This window comes from Eriocheir sinensis, chromosome 29, assembly GCF_024679095.1.
Source record: "Eriocheir sinensis breed Jianghai 21 chromosome 29, ASM2467909v1, whole genome shotgun sequence".
NCBI classification, from domain to species: domain Eukaryota; kingdom Metazoa; phylum Arthropoda; class Malacostraca; order Decapoda; family Varunidae; genus Eriocheir; species Eriocheir sinensis.
This window is the reverse complement of record NC_066537.1, coordinates 9,599,499-9,609,498: the sequence shown is the minus strand read 5'-3', so window position 1 is coordinate 9,609,498 and position 10,000 is coordinate 9,599,499. Positions and strand designations below refer to the sequence as shown.

Below are 10,000 nucleotides of genomic sequence, written 5' to 3'. Positions count from 1 at the left end.
TCTTGTTGTCTTTCCTTCTTTTTTTTCTATTCTTATTTTTCTTCTTGTTTGTTTATTTTTTTTTGTTTTAATTTCTCGTTCCCGTTTTGCTTAGTCACCGCGCCTTCATGGTCCTGTTCTGAATCCTCCTCCTCCTCCTCCTCCTCCTCCTCCTCCTCTTCCTCTTCCTCCTCCTCCTCCTTCTCTTTCGATGTTGCAATGATTCCTTTTCTTCCACCTCTTCTCATGCTTAGCTTTCTTTCTTTCTCTCTTTTCTCCTTTTTACTTTCTTTTTCCTTCTCCTCCTCTTCCTCTTTTTTTCTGTATTTTTCTCTTCTTTTTCTTTCTTTTTCTACTCCTGTTTTTGTTTTTCTCTTCGTCTTCTGATTTGCTTCTTTTTCTTCTTTTTCTTCTTCTTCATCATCATCATCTTCTTGTTCTTGTTCTTGTTGTTCTTCATCTTCTACTTCCTCTTTTTCTTCTTGTTCTACTTCCTCTTCTTCTTCATCTACTTCTTCTTCTTCTTCTTCTTCTTCTTCTTCTTCTTCTTCCTCCTCCTCCTCCTTTATAAGTCGTCTTGAATATATATCAAGTTTTTAATTTTTGGCCTTGGTGAAGTCCAGTCAGTAACCTCCTCCTCCTCCTCCTCCTCCTCCTCCTCCTCCTCCTCTGGCCGCCCTCTTCCTCTTCTTCTTTTACCTTCTGTTTTTCCTTCCCTTCTGCTTTTACTTTCTTGTTTTTCTTTTTTTATTTATCTTTTCCGTTTTATGATTATACCTGTTTATCCTCTCTCTCTCTCTCTCTCTCTCTCTCTCTCTCTCTCTCTCTCTCTCTCTGTGGTAAGGAAATTGAGAGGGAGGGAAGGAAGGAAGGATGGAAATTAAGGAGTGGAGGAAAAAGAGGAAGAGAAGGAGTTTTAGGATAGGAAGGGAAGGGAAAAGGAAGGAGGAGAGAGAGGTAAAAAGGGAAGGAGAGGGAGGTGAGGGAGGAAGGAAGAAGGGAAGGAGAGGGAGGGGAGGAAAGGAAGGAAGTAAGAAGGGAAGGAGAGGGAGGTAAGAAGGGAAGGAAGGAAGGGAAGGGAAGGGAAGGGAAAGGAAAGGAAGGATTAGATACCACAGTAAGGCCTTCCTCCTCCCTTCTTTCTTCCCTCTCTTCCCTCTCTTCCTCCTCTCCCCTCCCTTCCTCCTCTCCCTGTCCCTCCTCCTCCCCTCCTCCCTCCTCCTTCCCCTCCTTCCCTCCCTTCTTCCCTCCCTTCCCTCCCTCCCTTCTTAGCGGTTTGTTATTTTCCTTACCTATTTTTTTCCCCTCCTCCCTTACTCTGTTTTTCTCCCTATTTTTCTTTCCTTTCGTTGTTTTCTTTCCCCTTTTTCTTCCCTCATTTTGCTTCCCTTTTTTTTTCTTTCTTGTTTTTTTCCTTCCTTGATTTTCGTTCGTTCTTTGTTTCTTCTTTCATTTATTTTCTTTGTTTTCTTTCCTTTCAATTATTTTTTCCTCCTTTCCTTTCTTTTTTTAATTTATTTTCTTTCTTCCTCCCTTCATTCTGCTCCCTTCTTTTCCTTTCCGCTGTTTTTCTGTTTCTCGTATTTTTTCTCATTTCCTTTCTTCCCTTCTACATCTATCTATCTATATCTGTCTATCTATCTATCTATGTCTATCTGTCTATTTATGTATATCTATCTTTATCTATCTATCTATCTATCTATCGCTTTCATGCTTACCCCTCACTTTCTCCTCTTTGCCTCCATCCCTTTTACCCTCCTCCTCCTCCTCCTCCTCCTCCTCCCTCCACATATATCATAAGGTTTCTTAATTCCTCTTTACCTCCTCCTCTTCACCTGTCCGCCACCATACTTCCTCCTCCTCCTCCTCCTCATATTACTCTCCATTTTCTTATTTGTTTTATTTTATTTTATTCCTTTTCTCATATTCCTTCCCTCTTTTCTATCATCCCTCTTCCTCCTCCTCCTCCTCCTCCTTTCCCTTTCATATTTTCATTGTCTTCCTTTCCCTCTTTCATTTTCTTTTTTTGTTATTTATATTTTGTTTGTTATTGGTATTTGTGTTTCTTTTCCTTTCACTTCCCTTCTCTTTCTTTCTCTTCTTTAACTTTCTCTTCTTTACTTCATTTTACTTCCTTTCTTTAATATATTCCCTTTTATTCCTTTATTTTCTTTACCTTGCTTTCTCCTTCCTTACTTCCCTTCCCTTCCCTTCCTTTCCCGTCCCTTCCCTTCCCGTCCCTTCCCTTCCCTTCCCTTCCCTTCCCTTCCTCTCCCGTCCCTTCCCGTCCTTTCCCTTCCCTTCCCTTCCCTTCCCGTCCCTTCCCTTCCCGTCCCTTCCCTTCCTTTCCCGTCCCTTCCCTTCCCTTCCCTTCCTTTTCCTTTCCTTCTCTTCCCTTCCCTTTCCATTAATTCACTTCCATTTCTTTCATTTGCATTTTTTTCTCCTTTTCCTCTTTTCCTTATGTTGTGTTCCTGTTTTTCTTTTCCTTCCTTCCCGCTCTCCCTTCCCTCCCCTCCCTCTATTCCTTCCTTCTTTCCTCCCTTCCTTCCCCTTCCTTCCCATTCCCATACTTTCTCCTCACCATTCCATTCCTCCCTGTAATTTTCCTCCATTCTCCCCTCCCACGTTCTTTTCCCTTTCCCTCCCCTTCCCTTTCCCTCCCCTTCCCCCCTTCCCCCCCCCTTCCCCTCCCCATCTTCAAATTCCCATACCATTCCTCCTCCCACTTCCTCCCTTCGCCCTTCCATTACCTTCCCCTCCCCTTCCCTTAGCTCCCCTTCCTCCCCCTCCCCTCCCCTCCCCTTCCCCTTTCGATTGTCACGTCCCATCACCGCCCCATCACGTCCTTATAATCATCTCCCATCTCCTCTCCCTTCCCTTATTCCTCCCCTTCTCCTCCTCCTCCTCCCTCCTCCTCTTCCTCCTCCTTTGCTTTTCTTCCTCCTCTTCCTTCTATTCCCTTCTTTCCCATCACGTACTATAGAACCATCACTCATTTCTCTTCTTCCCCTTCCTCTCTTCTTCCCCTTCCTCTTCTTCCTTCCTTTCTTCTCCCTATCTTCCTACTCCCTTCTTTCTTGTTTTATTTCGTTTTTGTTTGTTTTTTGTTTTTCTTCGCCCCCCCCCCCCCCCCTCTCTCTCTCTCTCTCTCTCTCTCTCTCTCTCTCTCTCTCTCTCTCTCTCTCTCTCTCTCTCTCTCTCTCTCTCTCTCTCTCTCTCTCTCTCTCTCTCTCTCTCTCTACCTCCACTTGTCCGACGACCTTCTCCTCCCTCTTCGGGCCAGGCCAAAGAGGAGGAGGAGGAGGAGGAGGAGGAGGAGGTAGTTAATTATGAGACAGATGGTAAGGTGGAAGTGCTCAAAACGACTCTTCCTCCTCCTCCTCCTCCACTTCCTCCTTTTCCTTCTTTATTATTATTATTATTATTATTATTATTATTATTATTATTATTATTATTATTATTATGATTATTATTATTATTATTATTATTATTATTATTTTATTGTTATTGTTATTGTCACGGAATGAATGAGAGGAGGAGGAGGAGGAGGAGGAGGGAAAGTGACGCTCTGTTGGTTCTTAAATAAGCCTAAATAATGGAGGAGGAGGAGGAGAAAGAGGAGGAGGAGGAGGAGGAGGAGGAGGAGGAGATTGAATAAGGACGGGGTGTGGTGACGAGTAGGAACAAGTGGAGGAGAAAAAGGAGGAGGAGATGTAGAGAGAGAGGAGAGATGAGAGGATGCTGAAGAGAAGGAAGAGGAGGAGTAAGAGGAAGAGGAACAATTAGAGATATGTGTGGAAGAGGGAGAAGAGGAGGAAGAGGAAAAACAATGAGTGAATGAAGTTTAGTTAAAGAGGAGGAGGAGGAGGTAGAGGAGATGTAGAGAGGAGAGGAGAGATGAGATGATGCTGAAGAGGAGGAAGAGGAACAATTAGAGATATGTATAGAAGAGGGAGGAAGAAGAGGAGGAAGAGGAAAAACAATGAGTGAATGAATGAAGTAAAGTCACAATTATGTCAAAGAAGAGGAGGAAGAGGAAGGAGGAGGAGGAGGAGGAGGAAAAATAATGAGTGAATGAATGAAGTTTAGTTATAATTTTGTTAAAGAAGAGGAGGAAGAGGAGGAAGGAGGAGGAAGATGGGCAAGGTTATCCTTAACACCCTTAAGAGAATATTGATGATCAGGAGGAGGAGGAGGAGGAAGAGGAGGAGGAGGAGGAGATGAAATAGTTAGGGTGCCAATATCCGGGGTGGGAATAGGAGCTGATGGAAGAGGAGGAGGAGGAGGGGGAGGAGGAAGGAAGGAGGGATAGGAAGACTTTTATTTCCTTAGTCATGAAGATTCTTGGAACGTTGGAAGAATGTAAGAATTTTTTCCCTCTTGTTTTTCCCCTCCTTTCCTCCCTCTCTCCTCTCCCTTTTCTTCCCCTCACTTTCCTCCTCTTTTCCCTTTCTTTCCTCCGTTTTTCCTTCACTCATCCACATAGGAATTCTTATATACCTCCCCTCTTCCCCTTCTTTTCTCTTCCCTTTCTCTCTCCTCTTCCTCCCTTCCTCTTTCTTCCATTTCCATTTCCTACCCTCTCTTTCCTCCTCTTCCCTCTTTCATCCCCTTTTTCTCCCTCTTTCCCCTTCCTATCCCATCTATCTCCCCTTTCCCCTTCTCTCCTCTCTCCTTCCTCTTCTCCTCTTTCTTCTTCCTCTTCCTCTTTCCCTTCCTCTTCCTCTTTTTCTCCTTCCCAATTTGCAGTTTTTGATTAGGGTTGGAGGATGAAAAAAAAGGAAGAGAGGAAGGAAAGAGGATAAGGGGTGGAGGGAACTGTGTGTGTGTGTGTGTGTGTGTGTGTGCAATTTGTGATGATTGGGGGAAGTGGTGTGGGGGAGGAACGTGTCATCATCACCACCACCACCACCACCATCACCAGTCTTTATATGTTAGTGGTAGTGAGCATGTTGTAGCGGTGGTGGTGGTGATACAAGTTTAGTGGTGATAGTGAGAGCGGTGTTGGTGGTGATAGTGGTGGTGGGTGTGACCGTATTGTGTGTGTGTGTGTGTGTGTGTGTGTGTATGTGTATGTGTGTGTGTGTGTGTGTGTGTGTGTGTGTGTGTGTGTGTGTGTGTGTGTGTGTGTGTGTGTGTGTGTGTGTGTGTGGCGGTCAGGGTGACTTAGAAAAAATATATATAAAGGTGATTATTTTTTTGCGTCATGTGATGTGACATTGAGGTGGTGTTTTGTGGCTTCTCTTTTTTTATTTATTTATTTGTTTTGCGATTATTTTGCCTCATTTTATTTACGTTCTTGTTTATTTGCGTGTTGATTTTCCTTTTTTTTTTATCCATCTATCATTTTTTTTGTTTTGTTTTATCTCTTCATTTGTTTTTTCTCCTTTTTCATCTTCCTTTTCTTTTTCTTTTAATTTTCCTTCTTTTTCATTTTTATTCATGCTTTATTTCACCTCTTCATTTATGTTCCTCTTTTCTTCATCCTCTTTCTTTTTCTCTCATTCTTTAACATTCTTTCCTTTTTTTTTCTTTCCCTTTTCATTTCCCTTTTTTCTTTCCCTTTTTCTTTCCGTTTTTTCTTTTCTTTTTTCTTTCCTTTTTCTCTTTCCTTTTTTCTTTCCTTTTTTTCTTTTTAATAGTTTATCTGCTTTGTATATATGTATTGTCAGGTGGAAGAGTGGAGGAAAAGCCGAGGAAAGTGGAGCAAGGCAAGGGAAAACGTGGAGGAAAGTGAGGGGAAAGCATGCCTGGAGGGAGCAATACGAGGAGGAAGAGGAGGAGGAGGAGGAGGAGGAGGAGGAAGGAAGAATATTCTTAGGTAGAGGAATGGCGAGAAAAGTGGAGGAAAGAGAGGAAGGGGAAATCAAACCAATAAGACAAAGTGGAGGAAGAGGATGTGAATGTGGAGGAAGAGGAGGAAGGATATTATTAGGTGGAGGAAAGGCGAGAAAAATGGAGGAAAGAGAGAAAGGGGAAGAAGCAAACCAATAAAAAGAGGGAGAGGAAGAGGATGTGGAGGGAGAGGGAGAGAATGAGGATGTGGAGGAAGAGGGAGGAAGAATATTATTAGGTGGAGGAAAGGTTAGAAAAGTGGAGGAAATAGAGAAAGGGGAAAACAAACCTGTATAAAAAAGGGAGAGGAGGAAAAAAAAGAGTAATGGCATTTTATAGATGGAGGAAAAACCGAAATAAAAAGAGAGAAAAACAACAACAAAGAAAGAAGAAGAGAAAGAGGAGAGGAAGAAGGAGAGATGTGACAAAACTAAAGAGAGATTGGGAATAGCAAAACTAGAAAAAAAGAAACTAAGAGGAAGAAGGAGAGAAAGAGGAAGAGGAGAGAAAGGAGAAATGTGACAGTTCTAATTGCGGTGATGTTGGTGGTTGTGAAGAGAAAAGAAGAAAGGAAAGAAAGAAGAGAAAGACAGGCGTGACAGTTCTTATGGCGGTGGTGTTGGTGGTGGTTAAGAGAAGAGGAAAAGAAAGAAGAGAAAGAAGGGGAGGGATATTAAAGAGGTGCATAACAGCTCTCTCATAGTAGCAGTAGTGATGTTGAAGAGAAAAAGGAAGAAGAGAAAGAAGAGCGAGAAAGAGGGAGGCTTAACCTCTCTCTCATGGTAGCGGCGGTGATGTTGAAGAGAAAAAGGAAGAAGAGAAAGAAGAGCGAGAAAGAGGGAGGCTTAACCTCTCTCTCATGGTAGCGGCGGTGATGTTGAAGAGAAAAAGGAAGAAGAGAAAGAAGAGCGAGAAAGAGGGAGGCTTAACATCTCTCATGGTAGCGGCGGTGAAGAGAAGAGGAGAAGGAAGAAGAGAGGAAAGAGAGAGACGTGACAGCTCTCATAGTGGCAGGGGCGGCAGTGTTGAAGAGAGAAGAGGAAAAAGGAAGAAGAGAAAGAAGAGGAAACAGAAAGACATGACAGCTTTTCCTCTTCTTTTCTTGGTGGTGGTGGTGGTGGTGTCGGAGGCTCGCGGACTAGCTTCTGTTTACCCCGCCACGAGTCTCACCGCCACCACCACCACCACCACCACCACTCCTCCTCCGTGCCGTCAGTTCGTGCCAGCTGATTACCGCGGCTTGTCTCTCTTCCACTTGCTCGGTCGCTCGCTCTCACTCCCTATCTCTAATCTTTTGCGCCTCCCCGTTGTGAAGGAGGGAGATAGAGGAGAGAGAGGGAAAAGAGAGATAGAGAAAGCGAAGAAGAGTTGTGTTTTGTGAGATTGTGTTACTTGTGTTGTGTTGATTGTCTTGTTTTTCTGTTTTGTTTTGTTTTTCATATTTTTTTGCTCTATCGTGTTTCTTATTTGTTTGTTTATTCATTTATTTTACTCGTTTATTGATTTTATTTCTTTATTTTATTTGTTGGTGTTTGTGTGCGTGCGTGTGTTTGTGCGTTGCTGCCATATGGACGTAGAAGTGATCAGAGGAAAAACAATAATGGCAGTAAATTAGAGAAAGAAAAGAAGGAAAGAAAAAAGAAAAATAGTTCCATATTGTTACTGTTTTCGTTTGTTTTTGTTTTCTTTATATTTCGTTTGAAGGTTTGTCTTGTTTGGTTGTTTTTTTATTGATTTTCTATTGTTTGTATATTTTATGAGATATTGAAAAAGGAAGAAAGAAAAAAGAAATAACTGGTGAGATTTTGGTAGACTCGTATAAGTGGAAGGTTTAACTACTACTACTACTACTACTACTACTACTACTACTACATAATGGTAATGGTCTTGTTTCGATCATTATTTCTTCATTGTAGTATCATTATTAGTGTTAAGGGTTTTTCGTTCTTTTATTTATTTTTTATTTTTTTCGAAAGTGTAATTATTGATGTTCATTTTTGTTCTATTACTCTTTCATGTTGTTTTTTTTATACTTTTTTTTTAAGGTAAAGCAAATAATCGTTGGAGTCTTTTTCATTGCATGCTCATTTATACTTTCTTTTTTGTTTCTTTTGTTTTCTTCCTCTTATTGTTGTTGTTATTATTGTCGTTCTTCTTTGTGCTTACCAGTATAGGAGGCAGTTTTCATCTTTTCTTCTCCTTCTTCTTCTTCTTGTATGTGGCATTGATACGCATTTGTAAGGGATAAAAAATATAACGAAAATCTACATAAGAAATAACATAATGTCTGACTTTGTGAGGAATAATCTCGTCAGCTTGGAAGGAAGAGAGAAAGACAGATAAAATCATTGAATGCGTGACAATAGTGAATGTCGTGCTGAGAGAGAGAGAGAGAGAGAGAGAGAGAGAGAGAGAGAGAGAGAGAGAGAGAGAGAGAGAGAGAGATCCATGTTAACAGGAGAAATAACGACTTAAAACAAATGAGAGAAATATACGTTAAAAAAAAAAAGAGAAGATGATAAGAAAACGTAAAGGAAGGGAAGGGAAAGGGAAGACTAAGAGGAAAGTGAGATAATAAATGTGAAGAGAGTGAAGGGAAAGACGAATAAGATAAATAGTATAAGGTGTAAAGAAAGGGAGGGAGAGGAGAGAGAAGGAGATAACAAGAATCTTAAGAAAAAAAAATAGTTAATGTGATTGAGAGAATAAAAAAAAAACCAAGAGAAAAACAAACAAACAAACTTACACACTCACGTAAACAAAAGAAATAAACAAAAAATGACGAGAAGGGAGAGAAAGATAATTAGTGGGAAGCAAAAGAGAAAAGATGGGAAAGAGTTTACTAATGTGACTGCAGGAATGAATCAACAAAACAACACAAAAAAAAAGAAAAAAAAAACTTGCACGCACCCGACAATCAGTGAAATGGCGAAACGAGACAACAAAAGATAATGGAAGGAAAAAAGCGGAGGAAAAAAAAAGAAAAAGAAAGGAAAAGGTGGAAGAGAGAAAACAAGATAAACAATTGGGTTACGAAAGAGATTAAGAAGAACAAGAAAAAGGGTTGATGAAACGAATGGAAACGAAGAAAAATGGAATAAGAGAAAAGTTGAAAAGAAAAAAAGAAAATGTGGGAGAGAGAAAACGAGATAAACAATTGGGTTACGAAAGAGATTGAGAAGAACATGAAAAAGGGTTGATGAAACGAATGGAAACGAAGAAAAATGGAATAAGAGAAAAGTTGTAAAGAAAAAAAGAAAAGGTGGGAGAGAGAAAACGAGATAAACAATTGGGTTATGAAAGAGATTAAGAAGAACAAGAAAAAGGGTTGATGAAACGAATGGAAACGAAGAAAAATAGAATAAGAGAAAAGTTGTAAAGAAAAAAGAAAAAGTGGGAGAGAAAACGAGGTAAACAATTGAGGTACGAGAGAGAATGAAAAGAACGAGAGGAAAAGAACGGTCGAGGAACTGAATAGAAACGAAGAAAAATAGAATAAAAGTTGAAAAAAAAGAAAAAGTGGGAGAGAGAAAACGAGATAAACAATTGGGTTACGAAAGAGAATGAAAAGAACGAGAGGAAAAGAACGGTCGAGGAAATGAGATAAAAAAAAACGAGATACATGCATAAAAAAACAGGAAAATGGAGACAGATAACGAGCCCAGGATGGAAAGAAAATAGTGGTGATGATAGTGGTGATGGTGATGCTGGTGGTGGTGATGGTGATGATAATAGTGTGAAAAAGGAAAATAAATTGCTCGTTAAATGAAAAGAGAGAGAGAGAGAGAGAGAGAGACGGAATGAATGAATATTGTCAAGTGGTCTCTCTCTCTCTCTCTCTCTCTCTCTCTCTCTCATACCGACAACCCACTGCAGTCTGCCTCTCTCCCTCCCTCCCTTTCCCCTGACCACTCTTCCCTCTCCTTGTCTTTCTCTCTCCCTCTCCTCCTATCCTTCCCCTCCCCTCCCTTTATCCCTTCCTCCCTCCCCCTTACCCTTCTCCCTTGCTCATCCTGTCCCTCCCTTCCCTCCCTCCCCTCCCTCCTTCCTTCCTTCCTTCCCTCCCTCCTTCCTTCCTTCCTTCTCCTCCTCCTCCCCATCTGACTCACGCCCTTGCTTCCGGCTGACGTTCTCCCTCTAGCCAAGTTGCTTTATCTATTCTCCCTTCCCCTCCCTTCCCCCT

General features: G+C 41.3%; 1 protein-coding gene across 9 annotated transcripts in view; it reads left to right on the top strand.

Moving 5' to 3' along the window:
• Positions 1 to 10,000, top strand: part of LOC127004999 (serine/threonine-protein kinase N-like) — a 211,357-nt gene that overhangs the window by 16,554 nt on the left and 184,803 nt on the right. Inside the window, exon 1 of one of the 9 annotated variants that reach the window (XM_050873427.1) lies at positions 6,996 to 7,194. The exons of the other annotated variants lie outside the window; for them this stretch is intronic. The gene's annotated coding sequence lies outside the window, so the exon portion shown is untranslated. Of the gene's footprint in view, positions 1 to 6,995; positions 7,195 to 10,000 lie in introns of those variants that run through there. 9 annotated transcript variants of the gene reach the window in all.